The following is a 27,538-nucleotide window of genomic DNA, read 5'->3' as shown; positions in this document are numbered from 1 at the left end:
TCTCTCTTGTATGTGTTAAACATGTACATTTGAACCAAGTTTTTTTTAGCATTTCAGGTTGATTTTACGATTGAAGGGTGGACGTTTTTGGAACTTCGAGTACACCATAAGAAAGGTTATTAAATTTTAAAACATTAATGACCTTTGGCACCCATAAACATAGGTTTTCTGAAAGACAATTAATTTTGGAAATTTATCAAAAGTTTCTCCTTTTTTTTAAAGGCTTCTTTTGGGTTAGTTAATAACGTACATCAGATTAAAAATGGCTCTTTTAAAAAAAACTTAATGCAGTATTTAAAAATGCGGTTAAAATTTGGAACAGATGATCTAGATCTGGAAGAAATGCCAATTTATGGCTTAAAGTCGGGGGTTTTCGAAAAAAACACGTAAACATTCATGACATCCGACCGGATTGATATATAACAGTTCGGTTGGTTGCGGTTTTTTTTCTAATTAGGATGTACTATAACCCTATTTTTCCCGTTTATCCTGGACCACCCTGTATATATTATATTTTATATATCTACTTTAAAGAAAATTGATTCAAAATGGTGGACTTTAATTCATGTGGTTTTTTAAAATTTTCTTTAAATTCTTTATTTTTTGTCGCTGATTTAATTCCCAATAAGAAGAACGTTTATTATTTTCAAAAACATGTATAATTGAAGTTTTCCTTGCGCGGTTTTGAATGCTGTAGGGCTGAAAGAAAATTCTCAGCGCGGGGAAGCCAATTGAGGCTGGAATACCATTAGCTGCCTCAATTTTTAAGTAGACTAATTACAGTTCATCTTTTATTATTCACGAGGGTCTTCTGCTCGAAAAAATGCTTTATCCTCTTTGTTTCTTTTCTTCTCGAAAAACCGAGTAATTAAATTAAGAGTGTAGGAGTAAATTAAGCTCTCGGAATTTTCCGCCGTGTCAACTGGAAGAAAATTGAAGGCGAGCGGCATAATTCCCTCTTTTTTTCCCCCCATTGCGACCGCCTTTTCAAGTTCACCTGCGGAGGAGGACGGGAAACGTTTCGTTACAACTTTAATGAGTCCGCGGTTTACCTTTGGTTGAATTGTTCAGTGCGGTTTTTCCGCCAGTCGCCGATCGAGTTTTCTCTTGATTGAATTTTTCCCCCAAATCGGCGAATTATTCGGGTCGACTCAGAAAATTGTTCAGAACTATCAGTTTATTAGGAAAACAAAACCTCTATGAGTTTGCATGGTCTCACTATTTAAAACAATATACATTTTTCCCTTCTTTATTTAGTTACACCTGCGCCAATTGTTGTGGTTATGTAAATTTGATAATATTCGAGAGGTAAAACAAATCAAAGTAAACGAAAACATGTACATAAAAGAGAAAAAGATTAGCGTTTATCTCTTTCGCTGTCATTCAGTCACTTAAGGTCGCGAGGCTAGTGACGCTTAAGCCTTCGGACTGGGTTATTTGGGAGGATGAAAGTTTTCCGACATGAGGGATTGTGTTAATATAACTGTTCGTGAAACTTCTTGTAGCGGTTTTTCGCTACCTCAAGGACATATTGGATATTAACGTCATTGTGAATGTTGATATATATATATATATATATATATTTATTTATTTATTTATTTAAAGGAGCATTGAGGATATTTCGTAGGAATTTTGATTGTAGAGTTTGGATGCGTTTGAGGTTGGAACGTTTTGTTGAACTCGTGTTGCCGTATGTCCAAATGGTTCTAGAAACATTTGTATAAATTGGTCGTAAATTTCAAACAGTAAGTTTTGATGTTTTATCCAGCAATTTTTTAAGAAGTCTGAATCGTCTATTTAGCTATTATCTTTTGAAGTGTGTGAGGATTCCGTGTAAGTTGTTTATAAATGTATAGCCCAAAGACTAAATCAGCTAGTGAGAGGAGTGAGATTTTTTTGTAAATATAAACCCCTTATCTTTCAATAGTAGCCAGAGAGAAATCGGAGAATGCGATTTATAAATCTTCGGGAGAGGGTGGCTGGAAAAAAGGCCAGGGGCGACGGTGGGAATCGAACCCACGACCGCGGGTCAAAAAGCCAGGAGTCTAACGATGCTGACCCCTTTGCTACAGCGGTTCTTTTATTGCGATATTGAATGTATTTGTTAGTATGAAAATGTGATGTCCTCTAAGATGAAAACTGTAGCTTTTCATCTTTAAACAAACCTATCTATTTGCCTACACATTAATCTTAACCACCTGGCAAACTTCTTTATAATTTTTTAACAAAAATTATCTATTTCCTTTGACATACACACCCTCGTGGAGCTTTAGTCTGTTCTTAGACCTGTCCCAATAACACTCAGTATCTCCCCTTTTCTCTCAAATCTTGACTGAGGATTTGAAAAAAATTCACATAGAAGGGGGCCAAGGCCTACAAACTTACTTCGAAGATTTCAGTTTGAACTTCAATAAAATATCTTTATGTAAGGTATGGGGCGAGATAAAAAAGTCAGTGGCACGAGCGGGATTCGAACCCTCGACCTTCGGCTAAGTACGCCGCTGCTCTACCACTTGAGCTATCGTGACTTCGATCCACTCAAACACCAACTTCCCATCTCAACTCACCTTTCGAAATTTTTCCTACTTTTTGCCATTTTTCAATGTCCGAGTGGACCAAAATCACGATAGCTAAATCACAAATCCCAAGCGGCGTATTTAGCGGAAGGTCGTGGGTTCGAATCCCGCTCGGAACACTGACATTTTTATCTAAACCAATACGTTACATAAAGATTAAGTAATTGAAAAAAGTTACTTGTCCAATCGGACCACGAACTCTAATGGATTTATTAAAAAAATATTAAACCAAAATGTTATAGTTTTTCCTATTTACCCAAAGTAATTAGTGTATGTTTAATAAGTAAAAATTAATGTCACGACAGGACTCCAACCTGATTTCGGTCCCCCTGGACACCAACTCATCATGTCAACTTACAACTTTCCTCCGTTTTGCCATATTGATAAAATTAAAAGTTTTTTGTCTGGTGATTTGCTTAGTTTGATTTTCCCTTGTCCCTGCAAGAGCCTTAATAAAAATTAATTAGCTACACTTTACAAAATTACAATGTCGGTGTTTTAGTTTTTTAAATAAACAATAAACCAGCGCAAATTATTACATGTTTACAAAAATGACCAAATTGGGTTTGATACAAGGCAGGAACTTTATGAAGTTCTCGCTGATAAAATTTCTTTCGTTGTGTATAAAATAAACACTTGGGGCAATGGTGGAGCTCGGAACGTTCTTAATATATGGAAAGGGAATTGGCCAGTTGTGGCTAACGGGCTGATAGGGGCGAAAGAAAATAAATATCTCTAGGTTCGACGCGTTTTTTCCCTTTCTTTCCCTGGTAGGAGAATCCCAAAACAATTTGTAGCCAGGCAGGGCGAATCCTTGGGGAGATCTTACATGCAACGCCCAGAGAATCAATATGCGGAAGGGATGAAAGACCTAAATAAAGATGACCCCGTGACAAAATCCAGTTATTATTTATCACCATTTCCCCAAGCTTATTTCACCAGTGCCTAACTCTCAAAAGACTGTTGACCAAAGCCACACATTATTACAATGTTTTTTTTATTTGTCAAATTCTATTTTAAAAGGTAAAATTACGATCCATTAAGATACGATGGAATATAATATCGAGCTTTTTCGCACCATGCCATCATTACACCGGAAATAAAGTTTCTCCAGAATACCTTAGGCAACTTGATTCGCAATCACAGGATCTGTCACGTTCTGGAAGGTTCTTACGGATTGCGATCCGTCCTGAGGGATTTTCTTGTTACGTACACAAAAACATGTCATTTTCTCTGCACAATACAAAATAGAAAACGCATTTCCTACAATCTTGAAGTATGTTACAAAGGTTTAAAATTGAGGTTGGTGCAAATCTGGCAATGAAAGACTATAAAAGATTATTGATTTATATAAATTAATATCTTCACGTATGTATATACAACACGCATGTATTCAGTTGAGCCTTCACATCTCGCAGTCCACCGGAAATCCTACCTTTTCTAATTTACAATAAATCACCGCAGGCCTCGAGAATCATCACTCCGGGTGTTGGCTGTCGGGTCAGACCTTAGTCTTATCAGCCGCCGAGTTGGGCTCTGGGGCTACCAACAACTAGGTCATTTTATCCCCCAACGCAATCCTAAAACCAACCCCATTCACTCTAAAAAACGTTCTTTCTTATTTTAGTACTATTCACTCGGGGAGGTGGAGTACTCGTTATTCCTCCATCGCTCTTTACAGTTATTAACTAACCTAATTAAAGGTCGATGGGGTACCAATATTTCCACTATCGGTCCTCTCACACTACACATTCACAACAATAAATACGTTCACTCTCAACACACGCTAGGTATTAAAAACTGTCAGTATTTTATGCAAAAAACAACCGTGTTTCCTCCAAAAATGGGTACAAGATATCCAGAGATACGCCCTGCACGATTCTCATATCGGGTGGTATTCCTACACACTCGCTGGGGCAATGAGAACTACCCCCACGGCTGCCCTGGAAATCCTGAATCTACCACCACTCCACATCTTTATCCAGGAAGCGGCCAGAGCCAGAATTCATAGGCTAATGCAGGGACAGGCTCCAACAGCCTACCCACATAACAAGGAGCAACTAAAGCTTCGAGGGGAGCTCCAGCAGACAGAACTTTTGAAATACCTACTGATGCCAGGACCCCTAAATTCAAGTTTGACAAAAAAAAAATCTAATCAAAATAGCTTGTAGAGCATACTGGGAGGTTAATGCCGATCATAACTGGATTATAGATGGCTCCAAAACCGAATATGACTGAGGTGCTGGTATTAATGGAAATAAACCGAGGACTAGAATTCATATAAGCCTTGGACAATACGCCACCGTTTTTTAAGCGGAAACTGTGGCTATTGAACACTGTGCCAGGGAGATAAAAAGGCTGGTGATTACCAATATAAGAATAGCCATCTCTCGGACAGCCAGGCAGCACGGAAGGCAATTGCCGCATCACATCTCTTAAATAAAGTCCAGAGTCGTTTTAGATTTCATTAGAGCCCTGTCGGACATTGGAGAAAATGACAAAATTACCATTGTGTGGGTGCCAGAGCACACAGAGGGGCAATGAAGAGAAGAGGCTGATAAATTTGCCAAGGAAAATTCAATGTGAGTCTGAGGGGCCTTGACCCTAAACCCTATTCTGTCTTACCAAACTGCCAAAAACGTGGATCCATTAGACAATACATTAATAATAAGTCCTCTGCTCAATGTGAATATAGCAAGGGACAGAGGCACGCGAAAAAGTATATCGAAGGACTATTGCAGAAACCAACGGCAGAACTAATAAATCAAGGACGTGCTAAGACTGCCGGCCACAGCAGACTCCAGAGTCACTCGGAGTGGTAGAAACAAACATCTGCAGATATTTCCAAGAAGAAGAAGAAACAGCGAACACGTCCTCTGTTGGTGCGATTCCTAATCCTGGGAGAGGAAAATCCAGGGCCTAAAGGATATACACGGGACACCTTGAAATAGCTTTGGGGTCTGGTAAAACGTCTCAAGCTTAACGAGGAGCTCTAGATAAAATCCTGGTCGCGGTGCACAGGTCGTAAAAAGGCCTGCTTCTATATCATCTTATTAATCTAATCCTACACGCTCGCTATATAGAGCCAAAGAATGGCACCTAACAATTAAACGGAACACAATGAAGTGCAATGGGAGAATAATATTGATTATATTCTCCCCTTAGTGTGACCACGTATGTAAATTTGTCACAAAATTGTTACTTGTTACCCCATGTATTTATCACAGTTTTTATGGTGCTGTTCGTAACCAGGAGAGGGTGAGAAATTTTATGAATAAAATGGCTTTTCTTATAGTCCTTTAAACCGACAAACATTAAAACCATTATCTTTAATCGAAAATCATTTGCGATATCCAAACTTAGAAATATAGGAAACATTCATAGTATGATTACGGGGGGATGGCAAATGAATGCCCATTATATGGAATTATAATGAGCTTTCTGCAATTGGAAAAAGTTACTTCGGCCAATTTCAAATGGATTCTAATTCTTCTAATTATGAAAAAAATGCATAAATTTCTTATCACCTTAAATGTTACCACCAGTATTTAAATCTGTCGACACACCTCGTATTTCTAATTACAGAGCTATTTCTTTGCAATCTCATGTTAATTTTTTTTAATCAACTGTATTGGTGTAACATTTTAAGTTTAAGATTGTTCCAGCTTCTTTACCGGACGTCCAATTGCTAGTAAATTCATTGTCAAAATTATATTTCATTATTTTTAAGGGAAGGCTCTTAGGTTTACTTGGTACACATAGTTTTCCCAAGCACTCTGTTTAATTGTTTACAATCTTATATTACCGGAAGACCGGAATTTTGGGGTAGTGCGAATGAATTTTATGTGAATAAAATTTCTCTGCTAAATTAGACTCCTCGTGGTCGGGGTTTGCGTACATGTACCTTAACTGGAGGTCACCGACTAACCAGAACCGGAAATACAGAGCCTTCTTGATAACCCTACTAGCATCGTACCAAGGAATGTAACAAATTCATCCTTGGGAATAACTGGGCGCCTGAGAAGCCCCCTAAAGAGTGAGTTAGGACGTCAATGATCCTCAATCTGATAGAAATCAGCTGAGTAAGATTGGTAATTATCCAAAGACTGGTAGAAGTCTTGGAGAGCCACCCTGCGTTGGATGTACAACATCCATGGTGGTGACTTATTCTTACATACGGAGGCGTAGCCCGGGCCGATAAAGCAGAACAAGTAACTAAAAGAAAAGAACTCACAAAAATACAGAGACTTGCATGTATCTGCATTACGGGAGCAATGAGAACATATCCCACAGTTGGTGTGGAAAAACTGGGATTAATCAATCACCACAAGGTATTTAGGACACCACAGAAAACTATTATTAGTATTATTAAAGAGAAACCTCCAACAGGAATAAAACTAAAATGGAGAGACAGCAACAAAATGAAGGACCATCCGATACTCATGACTCCAAGAGACGACATGAACAGATGTTTGAATTTAATCAAAATTTCTAAATAAACCTAAGTACCAAAAAAATTGGGAACGAGAGGAAAACAACTCCTTTAAGAATGGTACCGTCTTATGGTACACTGATGGATCTAGAAGGTACAGGGGTAGGTACCAGGTATCTAGGGACCAAATACTCGCAACCCAAAATACACCTCGAAAATACACCATAATCTTCTAAGCTTTCATATCTTCTAAGCTGAGGTTCACGCTATCGAAAGATGTACTCAGTTCAACGAGACAAAAACAAGTACATGGCTATCATATCAGATGGTGTTGAACTGCAAAATCAAATTAAACTTATTAGGTACGCAGTACAAAGTCAGCCTCTGCTGGGTCCCAGGACAGATGGAAGTAGAAGGCAACGAGAAAGCGGACATCCTTGCAAGGAAAGGGGCTGCTACAACGCTGATAGGACCCGAACCCTCCTGTGGCGTAGGAACCCACATTATCAATTAGCACCTCAGACAGAAGGACAAAAAGAAAATGAAGGAACAATGGAATTCATTCATTGGTCACAGACAATCCAAGAATCTCCTAACAAATAAAGGAAAATAAACTGCCAATCCTAACAGGATTCTTAACAGGGCACTGCAAGCTAAATGCACACTTAAAGAAGATTGGAATACTTTAATACAGCACATGTAGATTCTGCAAAGAGGCAGAGGAGACACCAACACACCTATTAACAAACTGCGGTGCTACACTTTCCCAAAGGAGGATGTGCTTTGAGATGTACAATGTGACCATAGAAGAGATTCAATCACTGAAACGGTACTAATCAAGTTTCTTCATGAAATAGTACTCACCGGTGTGCTTTATGAAGAGAACGGAAGATACAATAGCTCTTAAAGGGCGCACTATATTACACCCCGACTGATACATCTGCATCTATACATGGTTTATTACTATCTCTACATTATCTATCGTAATTTTTAGTGGTCGGTGCGTTGTTTTGCCAAATCGTTTTAAAAATGAAAAATCTTGAGGAATGCATCGGCTTGTTCTATTTAGATGTTGATTTGTTTTACAATAAGTCTAAATTCTTTCTTTGTCCCTGTCGACTGTGTCTTTTTTATGTAATGTTTGTTTAAAAAAATAAATAAATGTGGATTTTAAATAATTTATGTTTTATTTCGTTTTGCATGAAAAATCTTTACAATTTTAATTCTTTAATTTTTTAAAGGTAGATTAAATTATACATTTGCCTGAAATAATTGTTGAAAAGGAACACTTTGTTAACAAAAACTCCCCTCGCACAGTTTCCCCCGAAATCGGTAGAAGAAACCGAAGGGTGGTTGATCGAAGAATCGATTCATTCTTCTGCACAAACCTTTCTTGTTTTGTTTGAACAAAACTTACTTTCAATTCAATTTAGTAGGTATAAACTCTGTGACCGACCCACAATCAACAATTATACTCTGGAGCAAACTCAAAAGTTTTAATTTACCTTAGGTTTTCCTAAAAAAATTGAGATCCCGTTATAACTCGTACATAAATTTTTATTGAACAATATGAACCGAACAGTTTTTTTTTTTAATTAAACAATTGTTATTCTAAAATTAATGCAGAAAAAACAGATTTTCCTCTGAGTATTTTGATGAATTAAAGAAGGTTTAGGGTATCGGTTCTCGTAGCTGAGCTTTAACGATTGTCTTGCGGTACCTCGAAGCTTAACAACGACTTTACACGCCATCATTAGCAACTTATAAACAAGAGCACGGATCATTTCACTAATTATTCCGTTAATAGCAGCTTAATATTACAATTGATGAAAAACTTTACGTAGTACGCTAAAAATAATTCATCTCCATTGCTTATTGACATAAAGTTAGTTTCTTTTCTTTCAACTTGACTTACATTGGCCTAGAAATTTTCTAAATTATCGTAAGCGAAAAAATGTTTTATAACTCAGGCAAACTACATATTAGTTTCTTTGTATGGAGTCTTAGATTCTACGCCCTTTTCCACGTATAAAATCACGATATTACTTCCTGAGATCGCCACAGTGTCGAACTTGTAGCTTGATTGACCTCAAGAACTTTTACAGCAGTTGTTCAAGTCAAATTTGAGAAACTTTAGTCGCAAGATAAAAATGTTTTATAAAAGTAAATACTTTTTGAATATGAGTGTGTGAACTTAGCCTAAATTTGACTAGATTAACTCATGTTGAACGGCAGTGGGTTACATATTGGGGTCCGTCTTTACTCGCGGTTTTGTTGAGTACACAAACTGACCCCAATAAGTAGCTCAGATCTACCACATTTCAGACCTCATGAAGAAATCGCACATTTTACACATGTGCCTAGAAATGGTTATTAAAACTATAAAATTCACTTTTCTTAGATTTTAGCCTAAATTTGGCCTGTGCAGCTGCTATAAAGTTCTTGTGTATTCAATTATACAAGTTCATCGCGGACCTCAGAATTATCACGATTTTACACAGTGTATGTCCAAATTGTTAAAAATAATCCGGACACATTTTCTTTTATGAATTGCTAATTTTAAACTTATGTTGAAGTGAGCGGCCCCAGAAGAAAAGTCCAAATGCTTCGTTCAAAACATTTATTGATAACGTTTCGGACGTCTCACGTCCTTCATCAGGTACATAATCTACAATAACAGTGAATAAAATTTATTTAAAAAAATTTCAAAGCCTTAAAAATTGAAGTTCAAAAAATTGAATAGCATAAAATCTCAAACATAACATTGATTATTTAAAATTATTATATAAAACTGCATTTGAACATGAGTTGAATGTACCAGAAATTTACCATTGTTTTTTGTGTCAGTAACACACTTTCCGGCGTCCCAGACCAACAGCAATTTAGTTTTCTTTTTAGATATTTTGGGAGGTCAATGCTATGTTATCCATGCGGCAATAGACAGAGGTTGTGACTTAGTTGTCTGTCTTTTATGGAACATTTTCAACGTCTGGGTCAAATTTGTTTTGAATAAAGAAAGGCTCTCAAAGTTCTTGAGATCAAATCAAGCCGGAGATTAATCACTCCGCAGACCTCACAAATAAATCTCAATTTTTCAGAGTGCTTTCTGAAGCTGTGTTAAAGGATCCAAATTGATTTCCTTAAAAAAATCAAGGTTTTTCGGCTTTTGTTTTAAATTTAACAAGAAAAACTGCTTGTTGTTGAAAATCTTTATTACTCCGCAGGCCTCAACACAGCGTTACACACAATTTATTGAAAATGTATTACTAAAATTAAATTAGTTTTATAAAGATTGGAGTATTTTATATGAATTTTCTTATCTAATAGTGTAGTATGAAAGTAGTATGTAAAATATAAAAAAATCTACAATAGTTAAACCCTAGGCAGGCCTAGGTGATACCTTACCTACAAAAAATGAGACTCTGAGATTTTTTTACAAAATGTGATTTCATTTCCACGATAACTGAAAGGAGAAAAAGTTTTCAATAAATTTTTTACTGCCTCACCCCCGCAAATGCTGCAGGGCTTGTGAAAGCGCACTTATTAAACACATAAAATACAGATAGGCAAGGATCACCGAGCTTTATTTTATAGGGCTGTATACCCCCGGAGGGGGAGGGCTTCCGGAAAGTTGACGAGGCGATAAGACCCCCTGATCAAAATATCACGCAGTGTGCTGTTTTGCAGAAAAATATGTTTGATCTCTGTAAAAAAAAATTGCACGCGCCACTTGGAAAATTTAAATAAAACAAACACCTTTTTTTTCATATGTAAACAGTAATGTTAGTGTATCTGTGCAGTTTGTGAAAATAAGCCGACCAGATGGACTGATGTTAGCTGGTAAAAGTGTAATAACAGATTAAATATAGACCTTCCTACCCAGCATATTAGCAGGAAAATGTGTTTTCAGGGAATTTCACTGGCCAAAATCTGAAATACCAACCCGAGGAGAGGCTGGCGGCTTCCTTTTACCATACCAAATGAAATAAACATCATAATCGGGTATGAACAGCTTAATTATAATTCTCAGATCAAAGGCACTAATGTACTTTATGATCTTTCTGTTTATACTTTCATTTCCACATAGTTTGCAAACACCATATTTTTAATTCCAGGTCACCTTTGGCAGTATGGAATGTCGGAAGTTAATTAAGATTTTTTCAAAATAAATTTATTTGTCTATAATTACAAGAATAAAAATGTAAACTCCACTAATTAAAAACAAGCCGAGAGCCAGAAATATAACAAATAAAATAATCAACCATCTAAAAAAACGTGCACAAAAGATAAATAAGTCTTGTATTTCTTTTGAAGTAATTACAAATCTTTTGACATTTTGTGCGGATCTTCTGCTCGGTTTTTCCCCCTGGGTAAATAATGAAATGGAAAACAATGGTAAACATGGCCCGTTTATTCGGATTGCAATGGTTCAAGGGTGAATATCTTCAAAAGCACTGTACCCCCAGCTTTTACATCTTACTATCAAGTCATAAAAAGATCTGATGTATGGAACTATCAATTACTATTGAGTCATACATAGTTAAATTGTTCGTAATTCGGGCACTAGATGTTCTAAGTTAAATGGCAAAAGCTGTTCGAAACTGCTAGTGAGGGAATAGTACCGTTCTTTATTACCTACGATACAAAAGAAACCATGGTTTAAGGAAGGAAGGAGAGGCAAATCTTTTTTCTCATCAGTAACGTGTCTTAGGACTGGCCATGTGGAACATATCTATAAACTGCGCATCGTGTGATGTTGAGGAGAGTCTCGAGCACTTATTGCTCGAATGTGTTGTGTATGACGACCAAGACAGCAGTTTCTGAAAATTATAAACCAAAAAAACGTAAAGAAGCCATTTAATTTAAGCTTGCTTCTGCTCGAAAATAATAGAGATGTATATGCTTACATTTACAACTTCTTTAGAAGATGCCATCTGGATGTATAAGGTGCTTGTATATCTCTGTATTCTGTTACATTTACACAAGTTATTTAATGATATTTATTTACTTAATTTTTTATTTATATTTCCCAAATTGCATTATTTATCTGTACATTATTTAACTTATGGAATCCTGATTTTTATTTACATGAATATCTGAATTTATATGTAGATGTAATTTATATAAATCTACATAGCCCTCTACCTATTATATGATATTTAGTAAGTGATAAATTCTTGTACCCTTGCAATTGGCCAAATAACTGGGATAAGGCCACGAAAAAAACTTAATCGTTCAAAAAATATCCCAGCAAATTTTTCAAATGGACGATCAGCAACCACCAATAAAATACAAAATTAAATCCTGGACAATTTCGAAAAAAGAGCCCAAGTTGATTTGCTTTACACTAATTACAAGATCTTTTTTAATCGATTTTTTTAATACATGCTCCTTAAAATAATTCATGTGATTTTACTATAACTTGATTTTTTCAATTTTAAATATTCTTTAATTAAAAATAGATTAAGATGATTGAATTCAAATATTTTTTAATATAAAAATAAAACTAATATAGAAAATAATAAAAATAATATGGAATAAACGATATTTAAGAACTTAAAGTCTATATTTTTTACAAATTTCCAAAAACATTGTTTTTTTACATCGACTTTAGAGAAGTCCTCTTCCTTATTTAATGTTCTTCCTCTAGTGCTCACCACCCAATCATCCTTATGCGTTACATTCGGTACGGCACCAACCTGATAGCAATGGCAATCAAACAAAATATGGGATATGTCTTGAGCATGGTATCAAATGCAGCTAGGTGACTGTGTCAAACGGAATCGATGAAGGTAGCCATTATAAAGTCCGTGCCCAGTCAGTTATTGTTGTTAAATGCTCAACATTAAGTCATATCTTTTGCTCTGGTAAGCAGATGGAAAAATACTTTTTAATTTGGAAGGATTTCGATCCCAACGAGCAATGTCATTATCGATTTGTTCTTGTTTTTGACACTTTTCATTGATGCTTTCTTTGCAAGCCTATCCATTTACTATCCTCGGTGCGCTTTCAGCCAACAAATATTCATCAGTATTCTGTGTTTTACTGTTATACGAATTTTGTTTCTCGCTTCCACAACTAACCTTCTTTATTGCCGAAATTTGTCATGAAGTATAATGCCACCCAGCTTCATTATGATGCTGTTTTTCTCTTTAGTTTAAAAGTAGTTTCTGTGTTCTTTGACTCAATGGTGTGCTTTTACGATTGCGACTTGCGACCTGACTGTGAGCAAAGTGTAATTAAATTCAACATGGAAAATATTTTGCTCCTTAGTGTAAACCACGAATTCGGCAAGTTGAATCAAAAACTGTTTGCTTACGGTGTAACTATTTCCTTTAAAAAAACATACTTGTCTATTGTTGGTGTACTTCAAGACTCCACCTTTCAACCCCTTTTATTTATTTTCTGAATTTCTTACGATTTGAAACTAATCATGCCTATTAACTATTTACCGCTTAGTTATTCGTGACCACAAAAAAAATTCTGTGTCAGGTGTGGGGTTCGAACCCACGCTCCCATCGAGAACCAGAGCTTAAATCTGGCGCCTCAGACCGCTCGGCCAACCTGGCTCGGTATTCAAGACTATATATGCAAGTTACTTTAGTGCGATAAAAGTTATCTCTTTACTTTTCCAAATATTTTGACTTTTTAGACAAATAAAATTCCTTTTTTTTACCTAAAACCAATTTTTTTTGTAATCATACTCAAATACAACGTGATTCATTGACGGAAACCTTTTCAAAGAAGTAACTTAATAATGCCCAGTTCAACTTCAAAATTTCAAATACGAACCTATACATCCTGTCACACCATTCTAACGGATTTTTTACGCTGAAAACTATGGTACATTTTTAAATTGGTCAAAAAATGACAAAGTTATGGCGAAAAGTTAAAAAAGTCATTTGGTTCGCTATTTATTAATCACATTTCATCTGCGAACTGCCTGCCTTGCGTAAAGACGCAAAGATTTGCATTTTTTAACTACTCTTCACCGGTGCTCAGAGAGATAGAGTCAGGGCAGCTGGATTGACAAACATTCTCTATCCTTCCGCCAAGGATCGTAAGGATCAAGTCGATTGCACTGACCTAAGAACTAGGAAAGCACAAGAAGCCAAAGATTGCATTCCTTGGGATCAACAAACCCCGACTTATATCTATATTCATCAACAACAGCCATCATCAAATTCCGGAGAAAATTAAAATAAATGAGCTTGCTATAACGGTACCTGAAATGAGAGTTGAACTGCTTGCATAAGATGTAATGAAATTTTCCTTTGATCTCTTTCCAGTTTGAGCCTATTTTTCCGAACTTCCAAAGCCTTTTACCAAAAGTCTGTATGTACGTATGGCTTGTAGCAATAGGTAGAATAGCTTCGTTGAATTATTTTTAACAATTCTATTCGAAGACTCCATCTAATTTGAAAGCTCTTTGCCAACATGTACGTTACTTGTAAAAATGTATTGTATAATTATAACAAACTTACTTTCAATAAGCAATATTAACAACAGAAATTACTCAATAAGCTAATTATTTTGTAATAAACCAACAGAATGTCAATATTATCAAATAACCACTTTTTTGTAACAGGAAATAGGTGAACAACATCAAAGAAATGTCTCATGGAATGCCAATCAATAATTAACCGGATTAGAATTGATCCAGAAACAAGACTTGAACTGTTTCAGCATGTCAACAGCAATTGTCAGGTATGTCGACACATTCATCCAAATAAATTTTCTTTCGATCTCAAACTCATAAAAACGTCCCCTGCCGAGTCACTCCAATTTCCTCTCCTGCGTCGCCCCCTGGGGGAGGCGGTAAAGCTATTTGGGAGCGGGGCCGCGCACTGGGCCGGGGGCATAACCGATCGAGTCGGCCGCAAGCAATCGCATTACCCCGTGGGTGACGCCCTCCTCAAATCAGCCTCTTCCATTAGAATGGGCATATCAGAACCAACCTCCTACTTCCAATTGAACTATCATATCGTTTGGGATAATATGCGTAGAAGATTTGAAAAGGCACGATTCAAAGAGTAAGAAGATAGGCATTGAACAATTAATGGTAACTCTAATTTTAATAAACTAGAAACATAAATCTGACTGAATCTATTGAAAATACGATTACATAATACCCGCTTATAAGGAAGTAGGTAATATTAAATTTAAATTTGCGAAAAGTGAAAAAACATCTATGTCACTAACGTTTCCTGAAGTTATTTATACTATTTGAGCAAGAAAATAAAAAATATATAGCTGATGATTGATCAAGTTGATGTATTTTTTTTATAAATTACAATCATAGTTTGTTTGACCAGTGATGTCATAAGGCTGATGATATTTTTGTACGGATATAAATCATGATTCTTTAAAAATAGAAGATTATTGAAGTTGATGATATTTTTACAAAAGGAAAAACACATGGTTGTTTTATCTTTGATGATTATTCAAGCTGATGTATTTTTGTATAAATTACAATCATAGTTTGTTTGACCAGTGATGTCATAATGGTTAATGAGTGATTAATTTATTAAGTGGTGATTAATGAAGCTGATGTTATTTTTAAAAGGGGAAAATACAGGGTAGTCTCATCAGTGATGATTATTCAAGTTGATGTATTTTTGCATAAATATCAATCATAGTTTGTTTTACCAGTGATGTCATAAGGCTGATATTTTTGAACGGATAGAAATCATGATTAATTTAATAAGTGGTGATTAATGTAGCTGATGATATTTTTAGAAGAGATAACCCACGATTATTTTACAGTAAAGCAAACCATATTTTTGCTCATATTCAAACAATACCATTCAATATCAGAGATGATTAATAAAATTGATCGTATATCATTAATGATTAATGAAGCTAACTTTTTGTATAAATTGTCTTTTTCGTCAGTTACGATAAATAAATTCGATGATATTTTTGAAATGAGAAAAACAATGTTTTATTTTGGGATGATTAATGAAGAGGATGATAATTTTGTGTAAATTAAAATCATTGTTTGTTTTAACAGTGATGATTAATAAGCCGGCAATATTTTTGGATTGTGAGAAAATCTATATTTTTTTAAACAGTACTATGAATTTAATGATATTTTTCAATGATGAAGAAGCGTGGTTTGTTTTATCACTGATGATAAACGAACCTAACGATATTTTCCATAGAGTAAAGCATTGGTTTGTTTCAAGCTGTGATGATTAATGAAACTGATGGTAATTTTGTACAAATTAATATCACCCTTTGTTTCGTCAGAAATGGTTGATGAATCTGATGGTAATTTAGTCGTGAAAAATGAAAACAACAATGGTTGGTTCTAAGTTTTATAATAGTTTATGAATCATAGCTTTAGCTTTAATCTAAGTTGTTTTTCCCCTAAAGGACTATTCAGAGTTTGTGTTTGAATTTTCGTTATACACTTCTATCCATTAAGGCGGAGGGTTGTTTCGTTGCTAAGGAAAAGGGTAGATGAGACACTTCCAGCTGAATCATCAGGCTTTTCATTACTCCCACATCCTGAATGTTTCCGTTGCGGACTTCATTTTCGGATATTTGTTTGATGATCTTGTTTACTTAAGGCTGTGGCTTTGTACGTACGGGTCCCTTATTGAATTTGGGCCGCGACCGGCTGGAACGGAGGAGGGGAGAAAAGTGTTGAGAAAATCAGTTCGGAAAAGAGTCCGGCCTCGGGTTTTTCTCCTCCTTTTACCCTCCTAATTAGCCGAAGTGAGTTTATTTGAACAAGATTATCAAGTTGCTATTTAATTCAATTTAACTTTGTTGAAGCTCCTCTTATGTTAATCCAATAAAGTTCAGGAAAAAAAGACGCGATGAAAGAAAACCATGAAGCCCTCAAATCAAGAAAGAAACATTATGATCAGTATAAAAAAACGCGTTCAAACACCAAACAAATAACAATGAGCTATAATTATAAAAAATACTCGAGATTTTAAAATATATCATCTGTGAATAATATTTATTGCTCATATATTCTTAATCACTTTCAATCCAATTTTACTCAGTCGTACCATTAACGAATTTGCTGTTCTGCCGGATATTAACTTACCCGATGTCTGCTTCTAATTAAATTGAATACCCTTTTAATTAACACATTAATAATTGCTCTATTTTCTCGTGCGAGAAGTGATAGGCTCAACTGTGTACATATGCGTATATATACCTAGGTATATATAGGTACATACCTGTGCAGATTTGAAGTTATTTAAATCCTAAATCACAATCTAAATCTATTTTCTCGTTAATTAGGTTCATTTATAAAAAAACATTGGTATAATGTTAGACTGAACTTACCTTGGATTAAATGGAACTATATAAAACACAACTCCTCTGGGTATAATTCTTGAAATAGTAAAAACTGCACCCCTCCGATGAAAAATAAGAAGATTTACTGAGACTAGTTAATAACTTTAATTGGAACCCAGTAATGTTTGTTTGTTTAATTTAAATTAATTAAAAACTAACAAGACGTTAATAATTATAAAAAATTAAATCATAGTGTTTATCATCCAAACCACTGGAGTTATTGTAATTCGAAAAATATTTAAACATAATGCATTTTACAATTAATTAAGGTTTTTAGTTGAGATGAAAAAAAGTTAATGGCACGAGAGGGATTCGAACCCACGACCTTCGGCTAGATACGCCGCTGCTATCGGTTGAGCTAGAGGTCACGATAGCTCAGGTGGTAGAGCAGCGGCGTATCTAGCCGAAGGTCGTGGGTTCGAATCCCTCTCGTGCCATTAACTTTTTTTCATCTCAAATAAAAACCCTAATTAATTCTAAAGTATTAATTGGTCAAGCGGACCACGAAATTAGTGAATATAATGCATTTTTTTAACAAATTGTCAGTGTGAAGCAATTTATTATTATTTTGTAGAATTGCTGTATAAAGATTTTCGTATTGGGCGCCTGGTTTCGTGCTGTATTTATTCGTGAATTCGTCGAGCACGGTTCAATGATTGATAGAGCCCAGAAATGTTTACTGACCCACATCCGGAATACACAAACTGCCGGCACTTAGCCCGGATATTTTGTTAACGACTCGGCCCAGCCCTTCGTTCCTTCCACCACCCCCCTTCGAGGCCCTAAACTGGCATTAATCTCGGAAAATCTTTACCGTTTGGACAGTAAAGTTATTCTTTGTTCATATTTGCTGTATTGAACAGGAGCCCAGTAAAATTTTACTGTCGACAACGTACTGCCATTGGTTGATACGCGTTTGCGGTATCAAAATTCTATCTCGCTTATTTTAAACTTGAACGATAATGAAATTTTCCATAAGTGATAACATACTAGTTAAATATATAGTAGTGTTTACCAAAACGTTAGCTCGAAGGATATTCATTGTATTGTATTACTTAGCTTGGTAGTTGATTGGATTGTTGGTAAGATAGTAGGTTGGCTGATTTGTCTACATAGTAAATTCATTAGTTGGTTGGTTGGTTGTCTCGTTGGTTAACTGGTTGTTTGGTCCATACGCAGGATGGTTAATTAGCGTGCTGGTAAGTTGGTTGACTGTTTCACTGGCTCGGTAAATTTGTTGGTTAGATCGTTGGTAACATGGTTATTTGATCACTGGTTTGTTCGTTAGTAAGTTAATTGGTTATTAGATTAATTGGCTCTTGGTTATCTAGTTGATTGGCTCGTTGGTACATTGGATGCCTGATTGTTCACCGATGCGTTGGTTATGAGATTATTGTTTGAATAATTGGTCGATTGGTTAGTTGGCTTCTTGATAAGTTGATCAATAAGCTCCTTGGTGAGCGGTTTGGTCGGTTGGTCGGTTTTTTGGTCAGTTGTGTGATTGGTTGTTTAGTTCGTTGATTGGCTCTTAGATAAGTTAGTTGGTTCCGTTAGTAAGTTGTTTGGCTAATTGGTTGATTGTCTCTTGTCATTTTCCGGTTATTTAATAGAGAAGCTGGTAGATTGGTTTGTTAATTAGTTGATAATTGGTTTCGTTGGTGAATTAGTTTGTGAGTTCGTTGGTTAGTCCGCTTGTTAGTTAAAGGAGATGATACTTTGGTTATGTGATTGGCTCACTGAGTAGCTTGTTGGCAAGTTTGTACGTTGGCTGGTTAGTTGGTTAGGTAGGTCCTTTGGTCAGTTGGTTCGTTTGCCCATTGGTTAAATGGCTCGTTGGATGATTTGTTAGTTGATTGGTTAGTCGTCTTCACTATGGCCCAAACAGTGGCCCAACACAGATGTGGGATGGCCTGTAGTGGACCATATTGCCTAAGGATGGAAATGATGTTTGGAAACATATCAAAGAAAGACAACTTGCACGAACAAAGCAGTAGATAGGTGACATGTCCACAATCACTGAGTCAAAATTGGTCAGCTATTGTTTGTTGTATCCAACCAAGTTTCTGCCAGTAACATGTAAATAGCAATTCTACATCCTAGCCAAACACAAAGGTATCCTCAATATCCATAAAGGCACAGGATATTTATAAGCAATATAGGCCATTGAGGTCATGCTGGGCAAATATTGGGGCAAGGGTTGGACCATCTATAGCCTCAGTGTGAGGAGCCAAGGCCAGGGTCATCGTGACATGGTGCCCATCTTGGTGACTAATGCAATCCACCATCCACAAATGCATTGTTCTTCATGGCCCATCGTGTACAGTGGGTTGGTTGGCCGTTTGTTTATTAGGTCGTTTTAGGATGGTTTGTCCGTTGGTATGATATATAGATGGTTGGTATATTACTCCACTAATACGTTGGTTGTTGATTGACTCATTCGTTAGCTCGTTGGTAATTTGGTTGGTTCGTTAGTTGGTTGATTAGTTGTTTCATAAGTTGGTTATTTTCCTTAGGTTAGATGGTTGGTTAGTAGGTTAATTGTCTAAGATAAATTTCAACAATTTTAAAGTTAAACCACTCAGAATATCATTTCAATTACTCATTTGAATAAATAATAATTTCAGTTCTTTTCTAGCTTAATAAATAAAATAAATATGAACGATCGACATTTTTAACTGCAACATGACGTTAACCTAGTTCGAAAACACAAAATAAAAAAGTAATTCCAAATGGAAATTTTATTGTCGTATTATTTTAGTTTTACTGCCTCTAATAACGAACATTACAATCCTAAAGCTCAGCTCTTTTCGCTGAACTAATTGCACGTAGTTATGACTGGTTTCACTGGCTGAATTGTAATCAGAGCAGTTCGATAAAAGTAATAACTTAGTAAGTAATAAAAAAGGCGTGTATTTGAATTCAAATTTCGGTCCAGTACCGGGGAAGGCAGCCGGAACTCGTGCAATGGCTTTCTCTCAGAGGTATTGTTGCGAAGTTGTCAAATCGGGTAAGTTTCCAAGCAGGGCCGATGACTTAATTAAACGATAAACAGAAATTATTACTGCACAATGTAGGCCTTGTTAATCGTCCGAGCCCTGCAATTTGCTGAATACTCAATGATGCAGTTCGACTATAAAGGGTCTGAATACATTAACCCCTGGCCATTGTGGACCGATGTTATTCAAACCTATTACAAACATAATTTAAACCTATCGACTCCCAGCTATTGGACATGGGAGATACTTTTTGCAACACTCATGAAACAAAACATGAGTCAAGTCTGGACAATTTTACATATTGGTACTTAAATACTTAAGACCCTACGCAAAAAATAACTTCGTCACCTCACATAGTTCATGAATGTTGTAATTTATTTAAGGTAATCAGCCTAGTCAAGATATTTTTATGTCTAAAAGGTCTAGGTCATAAAACTTTATTGGAACACTTTGATTGGTTTTGAAATATTTTTTAAATTTATTTGTCATGCACCTGCCTTTGCTAATGAATAATCACGTAATTGTTGGTTAATTATGCACCAATTCGTTCATTATAAATTTCTACACTTGATTGCATCAGTAAATTAATTCAGATTGCAATGGCTAATAATTTATTTACAATCGTAACATAATTATTCCAGCGCTTTTTGAAGTGATAACCGAATAACAATCAGAGGGAGCAAATAATTTTAAAAAAAAGTGCTAATGCGTGAATTCTGAGAGCAGGGTAAAATTTAATAACTTTTTGAAAAGTCACTGGATAAAAGTTACTACCCTATACATTTATAATTATATCAATTAATTTATTTATTGTTATAACCTTCAAAGCATTAATTGGGAAAATGAAACAACAGAAAAATTGATTATGTCAAATTCCCTTTTATTATCATTGTTTTAGCTGGCAAAAAAATAGAAAAAAAGAAAAGAAAGGAAAACTTTTCTGGACTGTTTTTTGAAGTAACGGATGAGATCCACAGTTGGGGCCTCAGTTGCAACGACGATGGTGACTTGCAGGGTGTATGGAAAACGGAAAATTGTGGAAAGGTGGATAAAGTTGGAATGAAAATATGGGGGAAAAGTTTGGCAGGAGCTAACTTAGGGATAGGAAAGGGAGGGTTTTCAAAAACTAGAGTGAGGTTGAGCACTAACAATTAGAGGTTTTAACGATGGAGGATGATCGAGAGGACGAGTTTTAGGATCGGACGAAATACAGGATAAGAGGTCAAACTTGATGACTCTGCCCTTAGCCCAAAAAATATTTTTTATCACTTTATACTAAAAAATGTCTTATTAATTTAATTAATTTAACAAATTTTCAACTAATATAATTCTGATTAATTTAATCTCTTTAATCTAAACAAATTTTTGTTATAAGCATGTAAGCACAAAATAGTTCCATAAGTTATCCCGAAAAACTGATATTATTTGAAATATATCTCTGTCATAGATTAAATCTAAATTACAATTCAGTTTGATGTTTTTATGGACAATAAATAAAGAATAATCCAAAAAGAGCATAATTCTTTGTATTTGCTTCCACTAAATAAGACCTGTAACCTTGTGGTTATACATTTGCTTTTTCACCTCTAAAAATTATATATCTATTTGCAATTCATTTATTTTTATCGTCTTTTGTTGAATTTTTTGTAACATGTTTTGTACATTTCTCTTATGAGACCAATTTCTTTTCTTGTGCATTATCCACTTGAGGGAAAAAGGGACTCCTTATCCCAAAGCTCTACTTATCCAAGCTGTGTGTATGTTGAACTTAAATTATTTCCTTATTTTCTCAGTACTTCTACCATGAATCTTTTTTTTTATCCCTTTAATAAAACCCGTGACATGATTTTATCAGGTTTAACTGAGACAATAAATGAAATTGCCCAATATAATAATAATTATTATTATTATTACGAACTTTCACTGTTTGGTCTCCTGGATGATGTACCTATATTCTGGTTGTTATCGATCATTTTAGTCGACATATACTTGCTAGAATTGATCATTTAATATCGATATTTAAGATTGATTTAACTTCAATAGTTAGTATGTTCAAAAAGCTGAAACCAAGCTGGCTGTCAGTTATTATAATTAATTTGTTTAGTTATGCCATCCATATCATACTATAAAAACGGAAATTTAATATATCAACATTAATGTTTGTTCCTTTTTGATTTGTAAAATAGTCCCGATATCAGAAAGGTGTTAGTAGAAAAAGATTCTATCCAGGCAAATAAATAGATAGATTAATTATTAGTTGGTTGACTACTCGTTGTTGAGTTGGTTGGTTGGTTATCTCCTTGGTAAGTTAGTTGATTTTGAAAAGGTACAATAAGAAAAATAAAATCTTACAAACACTTAAATAAAATTCTTGCAGTAATTCATTAATAAATAATAAACCTAGTAAATTAATTATATTAAAAAATAAATAACGAAACTGTTTATAAAATAAAAAGAAAGCCGTTAGGAGAAAAAGATTCCAAAGTCAACCTACCACCACAGCAAAGTTTAGACAACAAAAATGTCAGTATGACATTTAAAAACGCCCTGTTGTCCAAATGCCTCACTACAATTAAAACTAGAACTCAATGGACACTTTTCAACCCTGTGACATCATTTCTTTCTTATAACCGTTATTCCAAATAAATTGGATACATTTCCTTAAAAATCTATTTAATATTTCTGAAGATTATTTTTAAAAAAATTTCTTTTTTTTAGATTTTATTNTTGGTGCGTTTAAATCTGACTCAAGGCCTATTTCTTTTGATTTTAACATTAAAAAAAGGAAGTGAGTCAATTTTCGGTGCACCATAGGAAAATCTACGTTGGTGCGTCTAATTATGACTCGGCACATTTTATTTTGTTAGTCTCGTACCAAAAAAGAGGCGAGTGACTTTACGACGCACCATTCGTTACAAATTAATTTTTGTAGGTTGGAAGGAAAATAAACAAAACTAATATTATTAAAACATTATTCAAACACAATGTAAAAATTTTAAAAAAAATTCTTCACAAATTAATTTGATTAAGGTTTAAGAGTATTTTTTTCTGGTAAAGTAAAAAAAAAAATAAATATAACAATCTCCTTTTTTCTGGTAAAGTAAAAAAAAATTAAACAAATGTAACAATCTCCTTTGTTAGCAAATCAAAAATTTTCAAAATCATTATAATAATTGTTCGAACAGACCTCCATTTGCTGCAACACAGAAGCCTAGTCTATCGTAAAACGATGATCTAACTTCCGAATTTAATTTATTTTTTTAGGTTAAAAGATTGACTTTGTAGAGTACTGAATTACGTATCATCGTGTTATTATATAATATTTCTTTGTGTGGTCTGCAGGGTGATTAACTTTTCATTTGGTTACCGATCATTTTGGTCTGCCTATCCTCGCTGGATTTTTCTGTCATACATACTGAAGATGGCAAAATATCATGATGATAGGCAAACCTAATAGGATGAGCTTAGTGGTCGGTGACGACCAAATTATGTTATTTGCAATAAGTATACTAAATAAATAGTTGTTTTTTTAATTAGTAATAACAAAGTGCGTGTGTGTATATATTTACATGGTTAAGTGTCAACACTGCCATAGTGGATTCATTAAATAAAACGTCGTTCAGTACCAACATAAGGTACTGACTCTTTCCTGAGATACTAATATTTTTGTGATTTCAGTCTACCAGATCAGTCAATCAGATTGTTTACATAAAATCGTAATTTCTCAACTTTAGCGTCATTATACAAATCTGATCTTTATTTTACAAATTACATTAAATATTCCACAATATAATAACATTTTTGTGGAAAAATTCGCGTTTCCGAATACACAGTAACTAAGCGATTTCACAAAAGTTGTCTTATATTATCAGTATTCTAAGGATAAAATCACTTTTACAAATTTTAGGATTTTTATTAGTGAAATCTCCTTTGCAAGGTTGAAAAACGAGATATCCGTAAAAATATGACACCGTACTTGTCATATTTTTAATAAAAATATTTATTATTTGATATCAAAAATTAGATCCATTATTATATCCTCTTCATTTTTGTATTTGCCTTTTAATGAACTATGGAAGGTAGACTAGCCCCGCAATACACACATGTATTTCTGAAGTGTTGCTACTTTCCCCGACTGTCCGGTTTCAGCGTTCAACTAGTTAGCTATAGCTATTGTAGCTCGTCATTTCCTCGTGTAATTTCTTCTTTCAATTATTTATATAAAAAATGAAATTCCTCCATTATTTGCGCTCCATTGAACATTGTAACATAATTTAAAATTGAATTAATTTCGTATCCTCTCTTGAATTTAATTTAGTTAAATGTCACTCCTTCCTTTTTTAAATGAGCGCATATGGGAACGTTTTCGAAGAAAAAAGTTTAAAGACAAGCCAAATGTAAAATGAGAGAGCAAAATTTCTTCGTTTTGATTATTCGAAAATCGTGAGATGCGGTCTGGTGTGATGTAGGTTTCAGAAAAACATTTTCTTTATCGTGCCAACGTTTCGATCTTTATTGTGATCATCTTCAGGGCCTGGGATTTACAAACATTGTTTAAATTTAACAAATACATGTAGCATATAGAAAAAAGTGAATTTATACAATGCAAAAAAAATATTTTTTATATTCAATCAAAGTATTTCTACTCACTCAAAGTGTTTGTTTTCTGCGTAATTGTGCCATTCTTGCATGTCGTGTTGAGAGTGCCAGTGAGATATTGCTGTTTTATGTTTATATATGTTGGATTTTGAAGGGGTGGGGAAGGAAGTCTGGATAGAAAGACATTTTTGTATTTTCTTCGTTTCGTATACGTTTTTCACATAACGCTGCAAAACGTATAGAACAACACGTATTTTTTTCTAGTGTAGAAAAAATGAATCCAAGATTCTTCGGCAGTTCTAGTCTTCTAGAACCCCCACGAACGGTAAAGAGGAGTTACGGAGGGACAGGAACCCCTAATTAGATTACTTCCTTGTTTCTCAGACAACAGATATGTAACCAGGAGTGACAAACCGGGCACCCTCCTCACAAGAAATTGAATTCAGGACCTCGCCCTGCATTTTGATACGCCCTTAGCCGGCCGCCCCCCGTCAAAGAGGCGAAACGTATTTCCTACCCAGCTCCCTCTCTTCAAAACGCATGGGTATTTCTACCGTGAAATATTTATGACGGTTCGCTTTTTGACTTAAATAAGCCTTCCGAATGCATACTTCCAACCCCTTTGCCAATTGATTTGCTTCATCGTACGCGTCAGAAATAACTAGTTATATATATANATATATATTTAAAATTATGTACAAAAATAAAGATAGGTTGAACTCGTGGATTCACTTTTCACTTTTTTTTCAGATGATGGTTGATTAAGAAAAACTCGTTGTTTACAACTATCCGGATTTCAAGCATTAAACGCTCATCATCAGGTTGAAGGAGGTACAAACACGTCTCTCGACATGAATTGTATAATTGACCCGTCAATACACTGCCAACCCGACGTTACAATGAGATGGGGCTTTAACGCCGCTCAATTATGAACGCGGGAAAAAACGTGAATTAAAACAGAACTAAATATTATCTGATTCTTGACGGCTGTCGGTAAAATAATATGTTATATTTTTTTTTTTTTTTTGAGTACACAGTAAAAACTGTAATGATCCACCAATATTGTACTTCGTTTCTCCAGGACTTAAAGAAACAACAAAACTTTAAAACTCTAGCTGTTCCACCCCTAAAAAACTAACCCATTTTGCGTTGTGACACTTTTCTATCATATATTGGGCCTTCAGTAATTTAGTTTATTGGCTCTAACTGTAGTAGTGGTTTATGATCGACCGTAAGGATATTTTTTTGTGGTAGTGACAGTCATCATACGAACCTAACAAACGAGCATAAATATCCATGCAGTACTGAGATTGTTTTTTACTCAAATGGGCTTTCCTCCTGGAGTCGTGGCTAATTAGTTATTTAAAATAGAAAATTTTATTATTGAAATAAGGATTTTATTGATTATTAAAAATATCGTAATTAAAACATTAAAAAATCGTAGAAACTATAAAATAATGTAACAGTTGAAAGACAACATTAAACATGTTAACAATTATGAAAAACAATATTGTAATTAAGAATGTTATTAAAATAAAAGAAATTAAACCAACATAATTCACGAACACTCTAGATCAAGGTATGATCTTAAAGAAAAAATCAAATTAAGTTGTTTCTGCCAAGCTTTCGACCTATTTTAAGGTCATCATTAACGCCTGTATTAAATTCACATTACGAAAAACATAGTTGTACAATTTTAATTGAATTTAACGATTGTTTTTTATAATGTGGAAATGTGACTCCGGTACAGCATAAAATCCATCATATGAGACTTTTCGTGAATGATGGTGGTACGTTCCCAACAATTCAAAAGTGACACATAATGCTGCCCAGCAGCTAAAGTGCAGTGGCGTGTTATTTTTCCTGTAGCATCACACACCCGAATGCTTTAAAAAACTAAACAATCTGGTTTTATAATTTTTCGACTTCTGACACTACAACTAATCTAATAGGGGGTCAATAGGATTTTCCACCATCGTCCTTCTCCCTACACATTCACGCTGATAAATACATAAAATATATCGATCTCAATATATGGAAATATAATAAAGAGAACGCAAAACATTATACCTATCAGTACAGTATATAATAAAACAGCCCAGAAGTCACACAGCATCGTTACCGTAGGCGAGGCATTCTCAAATCGGATGACATTCCTACTCTCTCTCTCTCTCTCTCTATAGAGAGCCAAAGAATGGGACCCTTCGATTAAGCACAATTTCCCTGCATGTTGGGCATACGCGACCTTTGGCCTATTATGCTTTTACACGATTATGCTCACAACATTTGCACAGTTTTCTGAAGTGGTTGTGTTATTTTTTCACTTACTTTACTCGATTTTCACCCACTTTTTACACCAATTAAGAATTATTTCCATTGTTCTTAGAACCATTCTAGATTTAGAATATTCATGTTTTTTCTCCTTTTAAATTATTAATTAAATTTTCAATAAGCCGATGAAGGGAAGATATTCCTGATTTTTAAGCCTTAAATTAAACATTTGAGACAGAATTTATTAATCTTTTGTTAAAAAAATAACTTGAGGTAGTATCACCGCCTCCAGGAAAGAGCCAAATTTACCCTTTATCCAGATTTATGTTTCCGCATTCCTCAGA

General features: G+C 34.7%; 1 protein-coding gene and 1 non-coding gene across 2 annotated transcripts in view; both read right to left on the bottom strand.

Annotated features, from left to right (window-relative positions):
• The window catches only part of LOC112127381, a 683,298-nt gene that overhangs the window by 595,117 nt on the left and 60,643 nt on the right, over positions 1-27,538 (bottom strand). The window lies entirely within an intron of this gene.
• On the bottom strand, positions 13,495-13,577 carry Trnal-uaa. The gene has a single exon. It is a non-coding gene; the product is annotated as a tRNA-Leu (tRNA).

The sequence above is a fragment of the Cimex lectularius genome, unplaced genomic scaffold, assembly GCF_000648675.2.
Source record: "Cimex lectularius strain Harlan isolate CLEC.00 unplaced genomic scaffold, Clec_2.1 scaffold1, whole genome shotgun sequence".
Lineage (NCBI taxonomy): Eukaryota > Metazoa > Arthropoda > Insecta > Hemiptera > Cimicidae > Cimex > Cimex lectularius.
This window is presented reverse-complemented; position numbering and strand designations above follow the sequence as displayed.